The sequence below is a fragment of the Panthera uncia genome, chromosome C2 (assembly GCF_023721935.1).
Source record: "Panthera uncia isolate 11264 chromosome C2, Puncia_PCG_1.0, whole genome shotgun sequence".
Lineage (NCBI taxonomy): Eukaryota > Metazoa > Chordata > Mammalia > Carnivora > Felidae > Panthera > Panthera uncia.
Window position 1 is genome coordinate 27,423,062 of NC_064810.1, and position 17,558 is coordinate 27,440,619.

Sequence of the window (17,558 nt, forward strand, 5' to 3'; positions counted from 1 at the left end):
CCTCTCTCTCTGCCCCTGCCCTGCTCGCACTTTTTTTCTCTCAAAAATAAACATTAAAAAAATTTTTTTTAAGTATCTTAGTTTTCAAAAAGTAGGATGAGACTTCACGAACTATTCTTGAACTCTTTTTGTTTACAGTGTGTCTGGGACCTCTTTCCATGTCAGTATCTACAAGCATACGTTTCTTTTAATTGTTTTGTAACATGTCTATACTAAAATCTTTACCCTTTTCTCCATTAGCAAGCAGTCTTTGTTGCTATTTCCAGCAGGGCCTCCATGAGCATGATTACACAAATCTACTTGTGCAACTGCAGAAAAATCACATTGGGTGTGATGAAATAGTGACGGGGGCAGTACCATTGGTGGGAAGAAAACATGTACACCACCATTTTTACTATTCTACCATTTTGTGGCAGTTACACAGAGGACTTGATCTTCCTGAGAGCTCGAGAAGGTTTTGGAAATGCCAGAGAAGTCATCTTAATGGAGTCCGTCTCCCTTTTACTGGGCTGGGTTCCATACTTTTAATTGCTTTGTCAAACATCCATTTAAAACCCACTGCTAACATGCAGTATCTGGAGAGTTAAAAACCATTTCTCAGACTCTTTGGGCACTAGGATATGATTTAGGTTCCATCATACGCATGTGGGAATGTTTAGAAACGGAATCAAATGAAGGAAAAAGCCAAGTCTGAGATGTACATTTTGCTGGCAAGGATTAAGGCCAAGGTGGCAGCTAAAGCAGAGACTTCCCAATGTAGTGGGTGAATTCCTGATTCAGCAGCTTCCTAGAACAGCAGTGGCATATTTCTGGATTGTGGCACAGTAGCCTGGGACCACAGCCTGAGAAGTCAGCACAATTAGCAGCAGATTCACAATTGTTCAGCTTCCTGCATTTGTGACAGTGGTTTACCTGCTCAAGACAAAGGCAGAATAATTTCTGGAGCTACCAGTCGTTCCTGGTTGTTAAGACTAGAACCGTTCCTCTATTCCTTCCAAAAATTTTGTACATTTTCACTTCTCGATGTAAGATTCCTATTATGCCGAGTCTAGCCCACTGTCTGCTTTTGTACAGCCTGCAAGCTAAAAGTGGTTTTTACACTTTTACCTGGTTGGAAAAGACATCAAAAGAAGAATAATATTCTCTGACGTGTGAAAATTATGAGTTTCAAACTTCAGTGTTCTTAAATAAAGTTGTGTTGAAATATACCACTCCCATACATTTGCATGTTAGTTATGCTCTACAACAGATATTTCAACTACTTTGTTCTGCACCACAACAGTAGAATCAAGTACTTGCAACAGAAACACGTGGTCCACAAAGTTTACCATATCTATTATCTGTTTTGAATGTGTTTTTGTGTATGGTATAAGAAAGGAGGGGAGGTGGGGGGGGGTGGTTAAATGGATGGTGGGTAACAAGGAGGGCACTTGTGAAAAATGCTGGGTGTTGTATGTAAGTGATGAATCACTAAATTCTATACCTACAATAAATATTACACTGTACATTAACTAACTGGAATTTAAATAAAAACTTGAAAACAAATTTATTATCTGGCCCTTCATGCAAAACATTTGCCAACCCTTGATCTAGAGTGAATTCTCTTGGTTTAATTGAACTCTGAGCAGTCAATGCAACTCTATTAAAAAACACAAGAGGATGGTGGCATAAATGGTAAACATTAACTATGTGATTTCCATCATGAAACCATAATCCAGAGAGTTACAGAGGGCTTACAAATTATGGTGGCCGGTAGAGTGATTCACCAAGCATTCCTGTGTCTCTTTGTGGGCATATGGTAAAATTGCACTTCTATGTACCTTGAGGTTAGATATGACCATGTGACTTGCTTTAGCCAATAAAATTTGACCCCAGCTTTTTGGGTTCTCTTGGCTCTTCTTTTCCATACAGAATTCTCAGTTGCTTTCTCTCACACTCACCTGACATGCACAGAGCTCTGTGAAACTTTTCTTCAGATCACCTTCCTTGGCTTTTTCTATTTGGCTCCCTGAAGTCATATTGAATGTGGCTCCCAAGAGACAGCTTTTTTGAGAGACTTGCCATCTCTCCCAGAGCATGTCTAGGACTCTCCAAAACCTATATAAGTATTTTTTAATGTTTATTTATTTATTTTAAGAGGGGATAGGGCAGACAGAGAGAGAGAGAATCTGAAGCAGATTCTGCGCTGTCAGCACAGAGCCCAACACGGGGCTCAGCCCCATGAATCGCAAGATCATGACCTGAGCCAAAATCAAGAGTCAGAGGCTTAACCAACAGAGCCATCCAGGTGCCCCCTGATATGACTATTTCTATGCCCTTCTGTCTTTGGGTTTTAAGCAACTGGTGGGAGGAAGAGAGCTCTCATAGTTTACTCCTGCTGTTACCTTCCTCTAGCTCTCTTTACCCTTCTTTACCTTCCTCTGGAACCAGAAGGTCATTCCATTTCCTCTTCCAGTTGGTAAGAGCTTCCCTATCCTTCTTCTTCAGTCCTGAGTATTCACCCTCACCTTCTCTATGGCAATGTTAGCCACAGGGAATGAAAGTACCTATCAGAAGAAAATATATACTTCAGAAGATACTTCCAAAATATTACCCTCCTTATATTACCCTCAATAGATTCAATCTCTAAAAAGCACAAGTATCATGTATGCTTGAATATAAGATGAGTTAGTTTTTCAAAATTATTCCTCAGAAACAAGAAAGTCATCTTATAGAATCTCTAATATTATATAGAGTCCTTATATTTTAATAACAAAAGTCTATTTGAGAAGTCTCTTTGGGAAAGTCTACTAACCCAAAATAACTCAATTAGTAATGAAATTAACTTTTTAAAAGGTGGCAAATAAATGTATGCATACTTAAGAGTTATTCTTAGAGTATGGCCTGATACTCACAAATTTTGGATATAAACACACTTATATATCACTTTTATTTTATTTAAAAAATTTTTTTAACATTTATTCATATTTTGAGACACAGAGCATGAGTGGGGGAGGGGCAGAGAGGGAGACACAGAATCCAAAGAAGGCTCCAGGCTCAGAACTGACAGCACAGAGCCCAACACGGGGCTCAAACTCACACACCATGAGATCATGACCTGAGCTGAAGTCAGATGCTTAACCGACTGAGCCACACAGGTGCCCCTTATATATCGCTTTTAAAAATAAAGTATTCATGATTAAGCTGAAATGATGACTATCAAATGGATATTTGTGGCTTAGGGTAAAATTTCCAAGAACCACCTCATCCATATGATGTAAAAGAGATATATCTCCAACAAGTTGGGCAGAAAGGTGATAAAATCTTTGGTTTAGATGACACAACAAGTGGTTCTAGTTATAACAAAGAGACTGATGTCTAAAGGATACTGTTCAGAAAATACTTTTCATTATATTCAGGCATTATAAAATATTCTTGCAAGTGACAAGTTTTAATATAGTTGCTTCATGGAATGAGAGCGTGGAAAAAAGCAACATTTGTTCATTACTATATCATTTAAATAATGCATGCTTTTTCTCCTTGTTAAATTTTTTAATGTTTATTTATTTTTGAAAGAGAGAGACAGAGACAGACAGACGGACAGACAGAGCCGGAGTGGGGGACGGGCAAGAAGAGAGAGAGAGACACAGGATCTGAAGCAGGCTCCAGGCTCTGAGCTGTCAGCGCAGAGCCTGACGTGGGGCTGGAACTCATGAACCACAAGGTCATGACCTGAGCCAAAGTCGGATGCCTACTGACTGAGCCACCCAGGTGCCCCAATAATGAGTGCTTTTAGAATTGTGCATCCAGAAGTGCCTGGGTGGCCTAGTTGGTTAAGCCCCTAACTTTGGCTCGGATCATGATCTCATGGTTTGTGAGTTCGAGCCCTGAGTCAGGCTCTGCACTGACAGCTCAGCACCTGGAACCTGCTTCAGAGTCTGTGTCTCCCTCTCTCTCTGCCCCTGCCTCGCTCACGCTCTGTCTCTCTCTCTCTCATAAAAAAAAAAATTGAAAAAAAAAAAAAAAAAAAAAAAAAAAAAAGCGCACACACACACACACACACACACACACAAACTCTTTAGGAACTTCTCTTTGGAAAATAGGAGATCACCTTATAGTCACGTTTGCTTAATGTTCAGTAAATCATACAATTTTAAGTCTCTCCAACCAATATTCTTGCACAGGAGTGTAGCTTGTACTACTTAGGAATGAATACACTTTTCTCAAAATTTCCAACTCTCTGTAGTTAACAGATTTATGCAAATTTTTGAAGTTTTGGTGTCTTCTACTATTTATTATATTCTAAGCTAAAATTTCCATCCTCTATTACCGTGTTATTAGTAACTATCACCTGATGGAAAAAGTCCATTCCGACTCTGGTTTTACTACAAGATGGTGCTATTCCTACTAGTTTTCAGTCCCAAACTAAATTTTAGATAATTTCAGTGTGATATTCACATCACCCAAACTAGTCTTTGCTGGGTCTGCCTTTCATAAAATTATACAGTGTTTTCTGCTCTTCAGAATTTATCTCAAAGAGTATTTTTTAATGTATTAATATAAAACAAAGAACCGTTGTTGTTTGAAAATAAATGCTTTTCTACAGCAGAGATGGGGAGGTGGAAGAGGCGGGGGTGGGAAGAGAGAGAGGCTCCGAAAGGAAGAGAAAAGACAGCAACAACAACAAAAAGTGAAAAGCATGAAAAGTCCAGTAGGAAGATATAGACATTTGGTGAGAAACCAGGTTGCAGTGTCTAAAAATGTGATTCCAAGTTTGGAACCACTTTCATTTTCCAGAAATGGCAAATTTCTGCTTGAAGAGCTCTTACAAAATTAAAATATATGTATATATTCTTCATTACCAATCTGAAATAAACTTAGAAGAAAATAAGTAGGTATTTCCTAAGTCCAGGAACACTTCTTAAAGTTACCCATTCCACCATGCTTTCTACTTTTTAAAAGAATATTCCTGTATCTCATCGTGGAATAGATACATCTCTTTCTTTCCTGAGAGCATCAACCACAAAATGGGTTCAGTGACTTGCTCAGGATCATGCAGCTAAGCCAGAAGCAGCAGGAAGACTGAAGCTAGTCCAGGATTCTCCCGGCTGAACTGAACTGACAGCCTCAGTTATGTAACAAGTCTCCCAAATTCTCATCTGGATTCGGCAACATCAGCAGAGGAGATGCCCAGTAACAACCCTCATCTAGTATTTTAAGTCATCAGGGCAAAGTGATGGTAATTTAACCTCAGCAAGTTTTTCATTCTTACCTTTAACCCAAGAGATGAATACATTATCCCAAGAAGCAACTACCCCTTAGCCAGAATTGTACATTGCACTCTCAAGGCTGATGGATGATTACAGTGGTTTCTATTCTGGACACAACGAATGGAGCCAACTTCAGTAATCATATTGCACAATCTCCAGTACAGCAGAATCCAAATCTACTGACTTTTCCTCCTTTGTTCTTATATGCTAGTATGCACAGGTGCATCGATCTAGTGTGCCAAGAGTAATCCCTATACAGAACAGAACACTCTCACACTCTTATCACGAGCAACATCTGCATCTGGGCATACACCGACAAAACATTGCCTTAGCAAATTTTTAGTCACTTTGCACTTGGGGATTAAAAAAGGATCTGATCATGTTTTATTGTATTCTCTGTGATTAATAGTTGGTTTCTGAAATCAGCACAATAGGAAAGAGAAGAAAACTTGGCTCCAGAGTTTTTCATGCCATCGTGGTTATGCCTTTGAATGTTTTGACTGACATGCATCCACAAACATAAGGAAAACAAGTTTTCTAGGTCTTATTAACATTATAAATCACTCTGCAACAGTTCACAGGGTAGGTTGATACTTGTTGACAGTGGAGAAGTATATTCAGTTACATGAAGCATTTCCTAAGGATGTGTGAACTACGTAGTGAAGAATCATGAGCAAACAAATGCTCCACCTTAGTCTCTGGCAGGTGGACATTGGTTTTAACTGGGTACGTCAATCCCTCTTTTGCTTAACTTCAGCAAGGCTACCTTCTTCTTGTCTGTTTATTTCTCTAACAACTTCTTTATTTCCTATTATGATTCCACTTCTCAAGAGAACACTAGAGTCCCCAGATGCAGTACTTGGCCTTCTCTCCAATTTTTGTTCTTTATTTTTTTTTCTCCCTCAAAGCTGTCATCTGTTCCATGGGCCATTACTTTCAATAGCTTCACCTAAATTTTTTTTTTCAGGTCATGATCTGGCGGTTAGTGAGTTCGAGCCACACATCGGTCACACTGACAGTGCAGAGCCTGTTTGGGATTCTCTCTCTCTCTCTCTCTCTCTCTCTCTCTCTCTGCCCCTCCCCTGCTCATGTTCTCTCTTTCTCTCAAAAATGAATAAATAATTTACTTTTGAGAGAGAGACAGAGAGAGAAAGAACACAAGCAAGGGAGGGGGAGAGAGATGGAGAGAGAGAATCCCAAGCAACCTCCACAATGTCAGCACAGAACCCGATGGAAGGCTTGGACTGGATCCCCCAAACTGTGAGATCATGACTTGAGCCTAAATCAAGACTTGGACGCTTAACTGGCTGAGCCACCCAGATGGCTCTCAATGGCTTCATTTTAGATATCTAAGGAAGCAGAGGAACTTAGTCAAACTTTCCTAATTGGAATGAATTCTAAATCCAAATTCTCTTCTACAACAATCTTCAAATGTCTATTTCCATCTCCACTGACTACTTTGTCATTCACTTCAAATTCAATGTCACTAAAACTAATCTTTGCTAGACCATCCTCACCTCACCACCTATCAGCAATTCCCTCCACATAGATTCACTGACCGAATTCTTGCCTCCAGTCTTCCCCTGGCAAAGCAGCCTTCATACTACTGTCTGATTAATCTGTCCAAAGAGCACCCATAGCCCTGCTGAGAACCCACCAAATGATCATCTGGTGCTCATAACTAGGACTATTTACCCTAATATAGAGTCTACCAAAATCTGGACTCAGTCTGTTTTTGCAGCCTCATCTTTCTCTAGGGCCTTACATGAATATTCTGTTTCTGTCTCTTCAGTGTCCCCAAGACACCTTGACACAAAACACATTCTCTCTGCCTTAGTTCACTCTGTTCTCATTCTGGGAACTCTTTTTCCTCCTTTCCCGCTACTTAAATATCATCCATCCTTCAGGACGCAGAGCAAAGCCCACCTCCTTTGGCAGAACTTACCCTGATCATCCAATGCTGAATGGCTCCTCCCTCTTCTGTCCCCCTCGGCTTCTTTGCTCTGCATCACTTCCTAAGTGCTGATTATTCAGAGCCTCATGTTGTTTGCTGTAATTTCATTTATATTCATAACATCTCCCTCATAACTCATATGCCTCCTGAGAGCACAGACTATCAAGTAACTTATATATCTTTACATTTATGATTTTTCTACAATAAGGCATCATTGATTTGTTGATATTCATTTTTATTACTATTAAACGAACATTTAGAATATATGTGATAGATGTACACACGTCAAATTATTTGTACACTTGACTGTCAAGAATTCCGGTGTGATGAAATCTGAATATAAGCAGAGTTTGCAGTTGTCTGGGGTAGGAGGACAGTAACTTAATATCCAGCATAATTGAAAATGAAGAAAAAAAGGATAAATAAGTAGATGAAACTGTTACTACATTAATGCATACAAATGGATTAAAAAGGGAGAGGGGTGAGGAAGATTTGAAAATGCCCTGGGGGAATTAAGTTTTTAAAAATATGCCAGGGCACCTGGGTGGCTCAGTTGGTTAAGTGTCCAAGTCTTGGTTTTGGCTCAGGTGATGATCTCATGGTTTGTGAGTTTGAGCCCCGCGTTGTGCTCCATGCTGACAGTACAGAGTCTGCTTGGGATTCTCTGTCCTCTCTTTGTCTGCCCCTTTCCCACTGATGCTCTGTTTCTCTCAAAATTAAATAAATAAATAAATAAATAAAGACAAAGAGAAGATAAAATGGAGTGTTCCCAACAATAAATCACTGAAAATGGAAAAAAGTGTGATGCTATGGAGGTGATTCTATGTTTGTAAAAATAATCAATGTTTTCATACACAGCGATGTGGAAATTCACAACCGAAAAGCACACATAAGTAGATTATTTAACATTACTTATATTTTTCCAATGTAATAGTCATTACTATACATGTATATGCTATGACTTCAAGTCTATTTTCCCTGCCAATCTTACTGACACTTCTCAATTTGCTGGCTCAAACATACGACTATAAATCCACCCTGTATTAGGTCATCAGCCTGTTTTACTGGATCTATCTCTTTTGCAAAGTAAATAAAATGTGTGCTGTTAAGTTTTTTTAACTGTTGCCATGGAAATTTCAAGCTTCAATGTTACTAATGGGTTGTGCTTTTTAATTAACAGATCATTTGATTTTTATAAATATGTGCATGACCTTCTTAATATTGTTTTAATTGATTTTGTTTAAATAGCTTTATTTCTAAAACTGCAATCAATATGGTTCCTAGAAAAAGGAAGCAGACCAAAAATACTGGATCTAAGCCATTTTGCAAGCTGTCTTTCTGTTTAAGCAAATTATTTAGAAGAACAATGAAGCTTTAATTATACTATTCAATTATATTTTCTAGTATACTAAATTTATTCTAATCTTTTGTGGTTACAAAGCAGTCTTGCCTAGATCATTCCAATGGCTTTCTCAAACATATGTTCAAGAAACACTCACATAATGACCTGGTTCCTATTAATGAAAACAAAAACTACTACTGTATGCGGTTTGGATTGCAAGCATAAGAAAAATAGATTATTTTTAAAACTTTTTTTATTACAAGTCAGAGAAATTGTCATGGTTAGTACACTGGCCTTAAAAAAATGCTCATTTAAGTAATCATGCTTGAGCACATATAAATAGGAGATACCAGATCCGATGAACAATTCAGTTCTCCTAATTCCCTTTGTTGGTTTAGTTTCATGTGTTTTTCATTTCAGTGGAAATTTATATTTATGGAAAATTCTAGAAGCAACTAATCATCAACCACAGATAAGATGAGATGCAGAGAAACAGCCATAGAGAAATGTCCTGCTGTTTCATGGTTATTCATCCGCTGCCAGAAAAAAAAAAATCCCTGATAAGTTAGAATATTAATATCTAAGTCAGGGGTGTGAAGGGGAGGGGAGGAAACAATATGGAAGGACAGAGAAGAGAAGGACCAATTCTCATGGCTTTGGGGATACATAGGATATTGATTATTGGCCAATCCTTCTGATTAATGAGGTATACCACTCTATCAAACACAACCAGATGGTCCAAGTATTACAGATGAGTAACAAAGGAATTGAGTATGATTTAGAGGCATGTTAGTGGTACTGCAAAATCTAAACGAGGCTAATACATTTTACAGACTAAAAGGAATTTTGTTGAGCCTAGTGGTCTTTAAAGACTATTTGTGCATCTGAAATGAACAACTTTTGATACTCAATTTTACTTAAAGATACATTCTTATTTTTCAGTGCTATATTTGGTCTCAGAAATTTTTCATATTTAAAGAATTATTCCGTGCCAAAAAGAAATGAGCCATTAAACCATGAAGACATGGAGTAGCCTTACACGCATATTGTTAAATGAAAGAATCCAGTCTGAAAAGACTACAACTATGATCCCAACTACATGACATGCTGGAAAAGATTAAACTACAGAGACAGTGAAAAGGTCCGTGGTTGCCAGGGAGGGGTCCAAGGGGAAGGAGGAAGGGGATGAATAGGTGGAACCCAGGGAATTTTTAGGGTGGTGAAATTATTATGTATAAAACTGTAATGGTGGATACGTATTATTATGTACTTGTTAAACCATAGCACTGTACAATACAAAGTGTGAATCTTAATATAAATAATAGACTATAGTTAATAAGAAAGCATCAATAGTCACTCATTAATTATAACAAATAAACTACCCTAATGCAAGATGTTAATAATAGGGAAACTGAAGAGTGAAAAGAGTATATCAAATTATTTGTATTTTCTGCTCAATTATTTTAGAAATCTATAACTATACTAAAAATACATCCATCAGTTATTCTTAAACAGGTAATTTCATATGTTTGATCCATACCATTTTTACTGAAAGAAAAATTTGCATTTTTCTTCCCAAGGAAAATGGACCCTTTTTTTTCCATTGATTTAAAAAGAACATATTCCAGTTTTCATCCTGAATATTAAAAAAAAAAAAATCATCAGGTGTGTACTTGTTTCAACCTTTTGCTCAGAAGTTGAAACTACTGCTTGTTCATGGAAAAATCACTACATTCACTACATTTGCTGAGTTAAATGAACAATAGAATGACAACCAGTGTGTAATTTTAGTAAACTGTAAATTGTGTTGGACATTGAGAATAGCAAGTAGGAAGTTAAGACTCTCACAAACTGAAAAATTTTCAAAAATATGCCACCCCTGAATCAATGGGGATTCCACAAAAAGGTTGACTTTGTAGAAACTACAGTTTTCCAGTAGCCTGAGGTCAGAAAGAGAAAAAAGAAGTCTTTGAGACAATGCTTGCTCAATATTTAAAGTCTGTTGAGCCAGATGGCCACAGATCGGAGGACACACTCACCTTTTGTCTTCTTTATGTTATGGCTTCTGATCGTCCTTAACAATCCCAGATGCGCCTCACTTTAAACCGCTTTCTCTCCTTCCTGACCTCACATCCTCTGTGTTTCTTCTGGAAAGGTCTGTGCAATTACTTCTTTCTGTATTGTGACTAGGATTAAGTCTTTAATGGTGTGTTTCCAAATGATCACATCCTTTTTCTCAAAGGCTGTAAAAATGTTTTCCATCTTTCCTAGACCCACTGTTTAAAGGATCACCTACAATGGCTTAATTCATATTCCGAAAATAATTAAAATGAGGTCACCCTATTATAAACTAGTGCTATGATGTGTGTGATTTCACTTACAGCATCCCATTTCCAAAGGAATGTGTTTTTTATACTTAATTTTGAATTCTCTGTTAAAATGTATTATATATGCCAGAATTTCCCGAGTGGTTTTAATTTTAAATATAATCATTTCCTTGACCACATGAAATAAAAGTAATGCCCTTGAAGTTGCAGTATTTTGGCAAATAATGATTGTTACACAAACCAGTAAGTACCAAAACACAAACATACAAATAAAACAACAAAAAATATTCCACGTCACAAAAAAGAGGAAAGATGTACATTTTGGTTATAATATAGTTATGTGTAATCACATATGTTATGTAAGTAATTGTTTTAAATAAATCTGTAACATATATATTTGTAAATGAATGCCAAAGATTTGTTACAAGACAGACACAAGGGCCATTGAAGTCTCGAGAGTAGTTTATAAATGTTCTAGCAAGCCAGCAATACAAGATGACCAACTAATTGAGTAAATATCACGTGTTATCACTCTGGTTATTGTTCTTATAGTTGGCTGTTTCAAAATTGCATAGCTTAAAATATTTAGTATGATAAAAACTTGTCTCAAGTGAGACAAAACTCGTCTCTTTCTTTTCAAAAGAAATATAGTATTCCCATCTAGTATTTTACACCCAATATATCAGGAAGATAACCACTGCTTTTGCTGGAAATCTGACATCAGTTTATACATTGTTCTTCCCATGAAAGAAGGAGCTCTTGCCTCTCAGTCTATAGTTTCCAGAACTTTTATCAAGCTTTTTTTTTTTTTTTTTTATAAAAGATAATCCTCTTAACATGAGGTTTTGGTAAAGAAAAAAAAAGTATAATTGCATATCACTGTCTGAAAAAGTTTCAGATTTAAACACCCACCTTTAATCTTATATATTTTTTCATTGCTTGAAAGTAAAATTCCATCGGCACAAATAAAAGCAAACCAGCTGTGAAAAAGCTATCGCTTTCAAAGCACAGATTTTTCTAATAGGTATTAGACAAAACCACTCATCTCATTCTTTTGACTGGTTTGTCTGTCTAGAAATTCAGTGTTATTTCTCTACAAAATTAGCACATACCTAAGTGGATATGAAACACTTAAATAGTAAAACTCTAGCCGGACATCAAGCATTTGAAATCAGTGGTGATGGTGATGGGGTGACACGGAACATAAACAAAGACCGTCTGAGATCATAGGGGAGGGATGGTCTTGTGAACTCAGAATATAACCAGAGAGGAAGAAGGCAAAATTGGAGCTGCCTGGAAAGTGGCAAAAGTTCACCCAACAAAGAGTGTGTGTGTGTGTTTTGTTTTTGTACATTCGAAATTGAGCATGCAAGGAGTAAGCCAGCATGAAAACTCATCTCGACGAGTGCTAACATTCTAGACATTTGAAAACGCTTTCAAGTGTTCATTCATTGCAAGCCAGGGATCATTTTGTACCGATTAAGAACTTTAGGGGCCTGGACAAGCCACAGATGCCCATTGAAACAATGTCACCTCTCATACAAATGGTTTCATAGTGGCTTGCCAAGATATATTTGATAAAGAAAGGAAACGTGGTAATCGAACGAACTAAGCTCTTCAAGGAAGTTCACAAGAACATTATCACATCTCCTTCAACTTTGTACTGGATATTCCAAATCTGAGAAAGCCCGTCACACTCACACACCCTTCTAGGGAAATGCCTCATCAGCATCATCATTCCTTGAACTGTCCTGCCTCCATACACTAAATGTCAGTTCTCTCAGCCACTGCCGAGAAGACCAGGTCAGGGCCCCAACACACTAAGCTGGCTGGAAATTATGGTATGGCCTGAGATTTAAAAAAAAAAAAAAAAAGAAGAAGAAGAAGAAGAAGAAGGAGCGAGCCCAAGATTTCCTCTCAGAATATGTACTGTAAAGCACTGAGTGATTGATTGAGCTGGTTAAAGCCAGGAGTAAAAGCAGAAACTGTATAATGGAAACATGAGATGTGTTTCAGAGGGCATGATGGCATATGCCTGAGGTAAAGTTGTCGTGGAGGAAAAAAATCCATGAACTCTGGAGAAAGTAGCTGAAATGGGGAAGTAAAATAGAATGCTGAGGCAGAACAAGAACGGCTGCATCTCCATAGTCTGACCCGGAGACTGTTTTGGCCCTGATACATTTACGAAGATCGTTCTAGGCCACATGCAGACTTCTAGTAACTCAAGATTATAGAACTAAAATATTTTAAACAGAATAATCTCAAACCAGTTTAGCATACTCACTAAAAGATCTGAAGTCAAGCTGAGTAGTTCAAATCCCTATTCATCCACTTACTAGCTGTGTGACCATTGGCAAGTCACTTATGTTCTCTGGGCCTTAAATTCTACCCTTGCAAAATGGATAGTACCCACCTCATAGGTGACCATAAGGATTAAATGAGTTAATGCATATAAAACCACATTCCAAGAACTAAAAAAGTGTTAGTTATTGTTTTATTCGTGTTTAAAATGTTTTTTAATGTTTATTTATTTTTGAGAGAGAGAAAGAGAGAGAGAGGCAGAGTACGAGCAGGGGAGGGGCAGAGAGACAGAAAGACACAGAATCCGAAGCAGGCTCCAGGATCTGAGCTGTCAGCAGAGAACCCAACATGGGGCTCGGACCCACCAACTACGAGATCATGACCTGAGCTGAAGTCAGATGCTCAACCAACTGAGCCACCCAGGTACCCCTGTTTTATTAGTTTTAAATGGAAAAATTCAGAGCAGAAGTTTTATTTGATTTTAACCCCAAAAGCCTAAACTCTGAATGATCCATTATTATCAGGAAGAAGGACTCACTATTGTGTCCAAAAAAAGTAAAGCTTCATGGACATTCAAGCTGTGAGACTCATTGAAGTTCCCATACATAGCAGGTCAATTGTTAAAGTTGTTCTTTACCGGTATTTCCAGCAAACACTCTGGGAGACCGTGATACTCAGAATTCGGCTTTCTATAACAACATTCACTGGTTTCACTTAGGGCTGTTGTGGACAGGTGGATGTGTACATGGACAGTTCTTCAACTACAATCACCCTGTTTGTCTCTGGCTGTGCTACTCAAACCGGATTAGGTTTACCTTTAGAGAAGTGGGCCAGCCAGCCCTCAAAGCTAGTCTATAAACAAGGCTTATCTTTTTAGAGTTTATTTAAAACATTTCCTAAAATACACTTCATTTTTTTTAGAACAGCTTTAAGTTCAGAGTAAATTTGAATGGAAGATACAGACATTTCCCATATATCCCTTTCCTTCACACATACACAGCCTCCCTTTATTACCAACATTCCCCACCGGAGTAGTACATTGGTTACAACTGATGAATCTATGTTCAAACACATTGTTATCACTCCAAGTCCATAGTTATTATTAGGATTCACTCTTGGTGTCATACATTCTATGAGTTTGGACAAATGTATGTGCTGTTAAAGTATCACACAGAGTAGTTTCACTGCCCTAAAAACCCTCTGTGTTCTGCTTTTCATCCCCCTCTCTTCCCGGCCTGTAGCGACCACTGATTTTATTACTGACTCCATATTTTCTTTCTGGAAAAATCATAGTTGGAATTATACAGCATACCGTTCTTTCAGATTGGCTCCCTTCACTTAGTAATATGCATTTAAGATTCCTCCATGTCTTTTTATGGCCTGATTGCCCATTTGTTTTTAGTGCTGAATAATATTGCATTGTCTGGATGCACCCCAGGTCATTTATCTATTCACCTACTAAAGGGCATCTTGGTTGCTTCCAAGCTTTGGCAATTATGAGTAAAGATGCTATAAATATCCACGTCCAGGTTTTTGTGCAGACATGAGTTTTCAACTCCATTGCGGTAACAACCAAGAAGTGTGATTGCTGGTCTGTATGGCAGACTATGTTTAGTTTTGTAAGTAAATTCCAAACTGTCTTCCAAAGTGGTTGTACCATTTTACAATCCCACCAGCAATGAAGGAGACTCATGTTGCTCCACACCTTCATCAGCATTTCATGCTGCCATTATTTTCATATTAAAACAAATACAGGTATTTTATGGACTAATAATGTGTATGCATTTTAAAATCTTGAGTTGAGATTTTAAAGAGATTATTGATTTATGGAGCAAAACTTTGGGGATATACCACACATCCTAGGGTAAACAGTTTAACTTGACCCTGCCATTAGAAGTCTCTTGATGGAAAAGAGTAAGAAACTTGCCATATTGGCTAACCTTTCATATTCCACCATCTTGTGGAATGAGGAGATTCAGACCACAACCCTGGTTCAAGTTTTGAATTTTTTCCTTATATATTGGATTTTTAATTGCTAGTATAGATTCTAAGTCTTACTAGTATATTTTTAACCATAAACATCAAAACCTCAACCAAGCCCCTCACCTGAGGGTTACCTTGAAGAATTTGCTGCTTCCAGCTCCTAACAAATACGAAACTTCAACCAGAAACTGATTGAAGCATTTTACAACCCAGCCTTCTATGTTCTACCTTTGGATCAGGATTGAACACACGCTGGCATCTCAGTCGCTGGGTCCCTCCCCGAACTGTCTTCCTCCCTGGTGTTTCAATATTATGCCTTCAACTTTTATTGAAGGCCTTTACAAGAAAGAGCCACATGAGACCCATTTCTGCATTTGCTGTGAAATTAGTATAAGGACATTGTCCATTAAATTACTCAATGTTCCCTACCTAAGACCCACATGAGAACTTGCTCTGAGTTTAGTACCAGGAAAAAATGTGCCTTCTTTGAGAAAGTAGTAAATTTTCTTCTTTTCTATTAGTGAATTATATAACTCATTGTGTTTCTTCTTCTTCTCTCTCTGTCTCTCTCTCTCTTTTTTTTTTTTTTTGTCTTGGCTGCCAAAAAACATTCAGCCAATTTTTATGTACGATTGTACCGACTCTGTTGGCCTTTGTGGTTGGCATGTCTGTCTGTTCTTTTATCCATAACCTTCTTTCTTCTACTTTATTCTAATGAAACTATTATATACGTTGTTTTATGTAAGTCAGCCAAAATATGTATTAGAAAAAGGTTGAGTGTAGTCAAATAAAACCTACATATTCCTTTACTTGACACAGATTTTTGAGGTATTTCCTGCTTTGTTTTAAAAAATGCTGTTGAATTAAATATAGCAAGCAATGGAATTCGAAATTGAATCCAATTTAAGGATAGACACCTTGTTAAATGTATAATTAAGTGTGATTTAATCATATGCCTTTGGCAAAATTTTATAGACATAAAGCTATAAATCAGGAAAAAAATCCTCAGGGACATAATCACTGTAGCCATAGAGAAAATCAATTTGTTCATTCATTATATTAGTAAACTCCAGCATTCATTCAACAAATGTTTAATAGTGTCAGCTTTGTGCAAAGCAAACTACTGATCATGGTGGATAGTACAAACTTGGTTGAAAAAATGGATTGCCTTCAAGAAATTTATGGTTTATCAATTAAGAGCCAATGGGTTTACCAATCTTACCTAAAGATAGGAGTAAAATATTTCTTGTCATAGGCCACTATGCCAGAATTTTTTTTTTTCTTAGTGTAGTTGGAAAAGAAGAAGTCTTATAAACATACAATCTTGTTATGGGAGAATTTCGTTATGAAGAGAAGGAAAAGTTTACATAAAATGATTAATAGTTAAGCTTCTCTCAAACTGAAATTTGCTGAAAAGGATTATGGGAAGTAAAAAATTAAGTATGACTTTATTATGATCTGCAAGTAGTATTAAAGCAGGATTTCTTTTATTTTAATATGAGCAATACTGTGTCTTCAAATAACACTTTCTTAAAAGCAGAAGAAATTACTGACTGCTACACGTGGGCTGACAATATAAACATTTTATCAGTGTCCTAAGCTCCCACACAGGAAATAGGGTTATGGGAATATTTTCACAGCTTGCGGTTGGCCTTTCAAGAATTGAGGGTTGAAGGTTGCTACAATCATTTGCTTTTCATATTCTGCTTTTTTCATGAGGTGAATAATGCAAGAGTCTGGAAACTAATGCTGAGGTGGGGGGTTTGCCTAGAGATGTGTTTAGATTAGTTACCAAGCTTCCCAGCTTGTGGTCATTGAAGGTCACTTGGTTGATAGCTAAAATTTCAATTGGAACCTTGTCATATAATCAGGATTTAAAGCCCAGCTGAGACTTTGTCTTTCCTGTGAAAGGGGAGGTTGTTTTATGATTAGCTTCAGAATGTTAAATTAGGTGTTGGCAATTATGAGCCATTTTTGTAGTTTAAATTGCACTATGGAAACACCTGTCCAGAATAGCAAAGGAAGGCATGCTTAAAAAAAAAAATCTGATCCTATTATGCATGAATAGTCCTGCTTTTATTATCAAACCCTGGAAGCCACACTTAACCACTCCTGAGAAAGAATACTTTTTGTATCTTTTAACAGTGATTCTCAAGAACAAGCACCTTGCTAAAGATATCTTTTGTATATGGCACAGGGAAATGATTTACATAAAGAGCCCATTTCTAAAATAACTGAAATATTTTCCAATTTATTTTCAATAACTTTTTTTCCTTTCAGTAGTCCATATATTCTTAGTAAAAGTCTATTGATGACCCATGAAACCATGTCCTAAAATGGGCAAGGTTTAACAAATTCTTCTGTATAGCTATAACAGGTTATTATGAAGGAGATTCAGTACC